The sequence below is a fragment of the Coffea arabica genome, chromosome 8c (genome assembly GCF_036785885.1).
Source record: "Coffea arabica cultivar ET-39 chromosome 8c, Coffea Arabica ET-39 HiFi, whole genome shotgun sequence".
Classification (NCBI taxonomy): Eukaryota; Viridiplantae; Streptophyta; class Magnoliopsida; order Gentianales; family Rubiaceae; genus Coffea; species Coffea arabica.
In genome coordinates this window covers 8650227-8657500 of record NC_092325.1, presented here as the reverse complement: position 1 = coordinate 8657500, position 7274 = coordinate 8650227, and the positions used below count along the sequence as shown (strand labels likewise).

Below are 7274 nucleotides of genomic sequence, written 5' to 3'. Positions count from 1 at the left end.
TATATACATACATATACATATACACACACACACACACACACACACACACACACACACACACACATATATATATATATATATATATAGATGCCATGAACTTGTCTGGAAGTGCAAGGCTTATCAACTCACGCTTACCTGGTTCATATACACATACATATATATATATATACACACACATACATACATATACATATATATATATACATACATATACATATACATATATACACACACACACACACACGCACACACACACACATATATATATATATATATATATATATATATATATATATATAGATGCCATGAACTTGTCTGGAAGTGCAAGGGTTATCAACTCACGCTTACCTGGTTCATATACACATACATATATATATATATACATACATATACATATACATATATATATATACATACATATACATATATATATACATACACACAGACACACACACACACATATATATATAGATGCCATGAACTTGTCTGGAAGTGCAAGGCTTATCAACTCACGTTTACCTGGTTCATACACACACACACACACACACATATATATATACACATACATACATATATATATATAGATGCCATGAACTTGTCTGGAAGTGCAAGGCTTATCAACTCACGCTTACCTGGTTCATGCTCTTTAGACAATGAGGGGTTTATCTTCTGGGCCTATTTCCAAAAGCATCAGGGGGCTATGAGTGCCTATTTATGGCTGTAGATTATTTCACCAAATGGGTAGAGATCGAGTCAATAACAAGCATAGCTGAGAAGTCCATTCAGAAATTAATACTATTTACAAGTTTGGTATTCCATACATCTGAGTCGAATGATAGAAGATTCAGCATTGTGTGAAGAGCTACAATGCTAAAGATTCATGGCGTGGAGATGAAGATTTGGCAGCGTTTCACATCGGTGGGACATTCACAGGCAAATGGTCAAATTCAAATCACGAATTGAGCCATCTCAGAGCCTTAAAGAAAAGGTTACATGGTGCTAAGGCTTGTGGGTGGACGAGTTCCGAAATATTTTAGGGGCAATCTGAAAACATCAGGGACAGAAACTCAAGAAACCCCAGTTGTATACACTATTCAGGGTAATGATGAAGAGCTACACTGCAATACGGATTTGTTAGAAGAAGCTCCAGAGCAGGCCTCAGTTGAGCTGTGTAGTGTAAAGGTTAATTTTTTAAATAGTGTAATTCTCAAGTTCATAATCCATATTTTTAAATTGGAGATCTCTAGTTCTTGGGCAGAACTCATGGAGTCAAAGGGAAAAATTGGGAAAGCTAGATCCTAATTGGGAAGGTCCATGCAAGGTTATGGAAGCTCACTGGGCAGGATACCATAAGTTGGCTACTAAAAGTAGTGAGCTTGTACCCGGGATGTGGAGTGCAACAAACTTGATGAAATTTTGTGATTAAACTTGTATTCTCATCTTGTTTATTGTAAACAAAATTCATAGTGAGCTGACTCAATTTAGTTTAGCATTTAAACTTAATAGATTCAAATTTTAATTCATAGTGAGCTACAGATCGGTTCAATCAAAATTTAAACTTAATAGATTTAAATTTTAATTTATATTCAGACGCACTTGATAATCAACAATAGAACATTTGAATTAATTAATTAACACTGAATTTTCTAAGTAAAATTTACCTCAAAAATTAAGTGATAAATTATTCACATATCATTGAATGTGATATAACACTAAAATGTATCAAATTTAGTATTTAATAATTCAATAACTTAATAGATTCAAACTTCAGATTTCAGATTACAAACTTTAATTTTCAAACTTTGATTTTATCAAACACAGTTTGTTAAATTGCAAGTCTACTTAATGTAGCCGTAAGTTGCAGGTCCACACAAAGTTCCTTTGGCTTGCACATCAACGCTAGGTGTGCAGTGTGCTATATGTGACCAGGAGAAGGGGAAGAATGTCTTTCATTGACACCTCATTGCATGGAGCAAAGTTACAGGTCTCACTATGCATATGTTATTGTAGAGTTTAATTGCGTGAACAGTGCAATAGCACCATGATGTAATAGTATTGATGCACCACAATCTCAATATAAGAAAGATCGAATGCTCACTTTATAAATCGTATATTATATATTCTGTCCTAGAGCTTACTAGACATCGGAAGTTGTTGATCGATGAATTCTTGCATATGCATCGGACCGATTGTCGTAATAAAATCGTATAGAGTATTTCAGGGTCGAACTCATAGGTACAAATTAATTTTCTAATTTAATTATTTTAACAAAAATAACAAAATTTAAACTCAAAGGGTGTTGTAATCACTACTTGTTGATCTTGATCCCTATCTTTTGATGTTTACAAAACAAATGGATGATACTAATATTTCTTCAAGATATATTTTCAGTTATGAAGTTATTTGATTCCATGATCAAGTACAATTGAAAGATGACAAAGTATGCTGAAGCTGTCGGACGCTCAAGATGTCAGGATCGGACGTCCGATAATCATTGCACAACTTCGGACGCATGCTTCGGACGTCCGATAGGATCTTTCGAAGTCGACGAAACTATCGGACCTATCGGACGCTGAATATGTCTCTACCGGACGTCCGATAGAAACAAGATAATTTCTCAAATCTGTTTGTTTGCTGTCGGACGCATAAAGAGCTTGCACCGGACGTCCGAAAGAATTGAAGAAAATCTCTGAAACTCACTGCCTGCTGTCGGACGCATAAAACAAGGCTATCGGACGTCCGACACTCCAATGGCTAGTTGACTCTTCAGCTACTTTCTATCCGTTGGAAGCTTTAATGAGGCTCTTTCTTGGTCCTATATAAATAGTGGTTGGTCAGATACTTCAAATAACTTTGGCACACTGAAGATACAAAAGATCTAGAGAGATTTTAGTGAGAAAATACTCCAAAAAGAATATTTGTAGTCTTAGTGGTGTGAGGTTCATTGTAAGCTTTTCATTTGTGAGTGAATCTTTCATGAGTGTAGCTTTTGTGAGGGTTGTCCTGAGAGATAGTAAAACGTCCTGGCTTGACCGAGTGCTGCTTGGGACAAGGAGGAGGTGAACCTTCCTTTGTACACAAGAGTGATTGTAATTCATCAACTTGAAGTAGCTTGTTTCAATTAATCTACAATCTCAAGAGGAGTTGGGTAGTTAATTGGTTTGCAATCCTTTCCTTTTTATTTACTTATTGTTTCGTTTATGATCTTTGCATTGGTTGTTTTGGGCCTTACACTACTCGAGAAATTAAATAAATAATCAAATCAAATAAGGTATAGGTGAGAAAACAATTGGCAAAAGTCTAGGGTTTCAAATTTTGATCCAAAATTTGAGTTAATTATCCAATTAATTTCTTAATATGCCAATAACGTATCACACGCAAGTATCTTAGATTATCTCTTGATACGTCTAAGTTATGCCTAATTAAATCTCACGTTTCTCTCGAGATCATAAGTATTTAATTAAACCCTTTTGAGATTTTAGGTGATGTAATTACGTCATATAAAGTCTAACCTACTCTTGTGATTAGGTTAAATATGTTTATTTATCTAGTGCACGGTTGTCTATTCTTTTTCAGTTTAATACAAACTTTTAGAGCATATCTATGGTGGCCAATTACAAACATGTAATTAAATCAAGGCAAAAGTCAAGAAAGTAATTAAGATAATAATCAAAACTCCTTCACAAAATCCTAACCCTAGATATAATTTAGTTCCTCATAATCGTAAGAGTAAACAAGAATTCAATATTGAGAAATACAACACTTAGAATAAAAAGCATGTAGAACTTTCCAGTTGACTAACTCTAAATCTCGTGCCTTGATCTTTAACTTTGATTCTTGAAACACAAGAAAAAATTCTAAGACTAATGTTTTGACAAGTGTTTTTTCCCTTAAAAACTTCCTAAATACTCCTATTTATAGGTCTCTCAAATCTTAGTTGAATACCAATAGGAATAGGCTTCTTCAAGTTGAAGAAAACGAGCCTGCGTGATTTTCCGATGGAGTCCAGCTAAAAGACTAGTGACAAGTCCAGTGCGGGACATTGGTGAATGATCAAACTTTCATTTTCTAGACAATATCCGGTGATAAGTCTGTAGGCCTGTCAATCGGGACATATGAGTCGGATTTTTATAAGCTCAAATCCAGTTCATTTAATTTGTAATACTTTCAGGTTTTAAGTCATGAGTTTCGAGTTAATAAATGTGAAAATTATACTCAATTCACAAAATATTCGGATTTTGAGCTTTATTCGGGTTCAGCCCAAACTCACTTGTTACTCCTCAATTTTCTTAATATAATTACTATAACTATTAAGTTGTAAAATTAATTTAGCATTCATAGGATTACAACATTAAAATTAAATATGAACAAGTAATATTTCTTAAAAAGTACATAAATAAAAAATTTTTCAACAATATTTGTATTTAATTTGTTCAAAATACATGAAAAATAGTAATAAAACATGTGGCCATAAGCCAATATATGTTCAAAGGTGGAACTTCTTCATAGCCTTGTAACTTAAATCCAAACATGCTTGATGATTTGTATTTCTAAACCAAAACGAAATCAACCAATATTATGTCAACATAAAAATTTCTTAACTAATAAGAAAAGTTAAAGTTTCAGTTATGCATTACCAATATTGGCTCTCAAGAAAGCTAATAGAGGAGTCTTCAGATGTATTTTTGTGTTTTGTAATTTGTATATATTTAGTATTTAGTAATAATATATTTGACTATATAATTATATATAATATCAAAATATAAATATTATATATATATATCATTATAGATATAGAGGTAATTAAGGGCCTAAAAAATAGTCGGGCCCAAAGTCAGACCGGTTCACTGAAAAGTGAGCCAATCGACCCTTTTCTTAGATCGAACGAGCCGAGCTCAAGTTGGCCCGACTCCATTAACAATCCTATGAGTCTGGCGCCGAACATTGCATGATTCTTTCCTCCATTTTTCCACGTCTTGGATGTTGATTGCTTTCATCAATTCCACTTTCTTTTTCACTGACGTATTGCATCTTCACCCACAAGATACATCAACAACTCAAATTAAGTACCATCTATTCAAAGTACGCTCAAATATCACAATAAATAAATGATTTATTTGTATAAAATTACTATAAATCCTAGCCTATCAAATTTTCCCACACTTAATCCATGCTTGTCCCCAAGCATAAGAACAAAAGCAAATAACGCAAAAACAATGGCTATATTCAAGACTATTATTGTCAAAACAACAATTCCAAACAAGTGTCAAGTCAAAAAAGTGAAGCCCAAGAGACACCACTCCAGTGAGCTTTCAACTCCACTTAACTAAACTAAGTATATGAAATATGGGTAAAATACAAGGAACCCCCTTGTGATTTTGCGAAAAGACACCTTGCCCCCTATCATTTAAAAATCTCCACATAAACACCCTAAACTTTATAACTAAAGTGGAAATTAACCTGTAACCGGGTGTGTGACTTAGTGACGATGGGTATGCGAGATTCCTTTGAAAAGGAAAAAGGGAAGAAGAGAGTATTACAGAAGATAGCTTTGAAAGGAATACTCTCTTCTGCAGAAAATGCAATACTCTAAAAAATCTAATAGGACAAAATTCCAAATAGCAGTCAGATGTAAAGCTGTCTTCTGGAGGGTAAAAGAAAAAAGGTATCTAACACGCAATGGCACACTCTTCATTTTCTTCATCACCATCACCACCAGCAGCTTTCTTAGCAGCTGCCTTCTGGTTCTTACGTTTGACTCTTCCAGCACGCCCGCCACCAAATGGACTGGTGATTGAAAAGTCAATGTGCTTTTGGGAATCAACTCTCACCATAAATGAAGGAACATTAACTACCTGCCTTCCAACCCTGATGTGCCTCTGTCTATTCTCCTCCTAAATAACACAAATATTTTTTGATCTTCTTTTTTATGATTCAAGAATCATGACTGCGTTCTTTCCGTGGTGAAAGTGATCGATCCGCCATCACCATCACCTTCCACTCATATATTTTAGTAGCAGTTGCTTTCGATCTTGACCGACTATGGAAAGTCATCAGCATCAGCATCAACATCAGTATGGTAGCAGCAGCAGCGTTCATATTGACACGGGTGGTGGCGATAGGTTCCCTCAATGGAATATGCAAGAAACCAGGGATTTCTTGATGATTCGGGCAGAGCTGGATCCTACCTTCATGGAAACCAAGCGGCACAAGCTTCTCTGGGAAGTCATCGCCACCAAAATGAGGGAAAAGGGTTACAATCGCAGCACTGAGCAGTGCAAATATTCCACATTGATGCAACTACGGAAAAAAAAAGATCTGTTGATGGAGTGAGAGAAAAAGGTATACATGTTAATCTGTATCCAAAAGTTTTCAAACCTTTCCCATGTCACCAAAAATGACCACACGTTGTAGAGAATTTTGCCCAGGATAAGGTGATGCTCTGAAATGGTACATCTGACTCTAGATATATGTGCCATTGAACAATCTATGACCCAACTTATACGTGTAGTTGCATAATCAAGTAGCGGATACGATGAGTTTTATTTGTAAGGTCCTGATAATAATATCAGTCAAGCACGCGAGCATGGTGAATTGACTTGGCCATGCCTGTCTTGAAGACGAGTGTTTGCAGGCGGCGTTCAAGAAAGTTCTCCACAGTCAGAGCCAAGACATAATCGAGCTTGTTTTGACTTCCAAAAGGCCATACCTGTTCATCCTATGCAAGAGGGCTTCACCCTCAAAGATACGACGAGGGTCTTTCTCATCAAGAGTTAGAAGCATTCTAGCATTATTACGAATACAGCTTAATGCATACTGGACCCTCCAAAGCTCCCTCTTGCATCTGAGTCCATATTCTCCAACAAGCCTCAACTCAGCATCCAAAGGCTCCTTCTCATATGGACGTCGAGGCTTTTTGAACGGCTTCCCATAGTTGCGGTAGAAACTGACGTGAACCATGGCTGCTACTGGGCCGGGGGATTGCTCGTCGTCGTCAGTGGCAGTGGAAATGAAACCGAGGAAGACACAGCCAAAGTGTAATTCTTTCTTAAAGTAATTTTCAGAATATTGTTTTCTCGAGAAAATGAGGTCAAAGATCGTATAGTGGTTGAAAGTTGATGTCTACAATATAAAGTTAGACCAGGTATTCGACCTGCTACCGGTAACTCAGCCGGTTCAAAAGATAATTTCCACTTTAGTTATGAAGTTTATGGTATTTATGTGTAGGTTTCTAAACGATAAGGGGGTAATGTGTCTTTTCGCGAAACCATAAG

General features: G+C 35.8%; 1 pseudogene; it reads right to left on the bottom strand.

Moving 5' to 3' along the window:
- Positions 1 to 5669: 5669 nt before the first annotated feature.
- LOC113705763 (small ribosomal subunit protein uS4y-like) lies at positions 5670 to 7020 on the bottom strand (annotated as a pseudogene).
- Between the last annotated feature and the right edge of the window lie 254 nt (positions 7021 to 7274).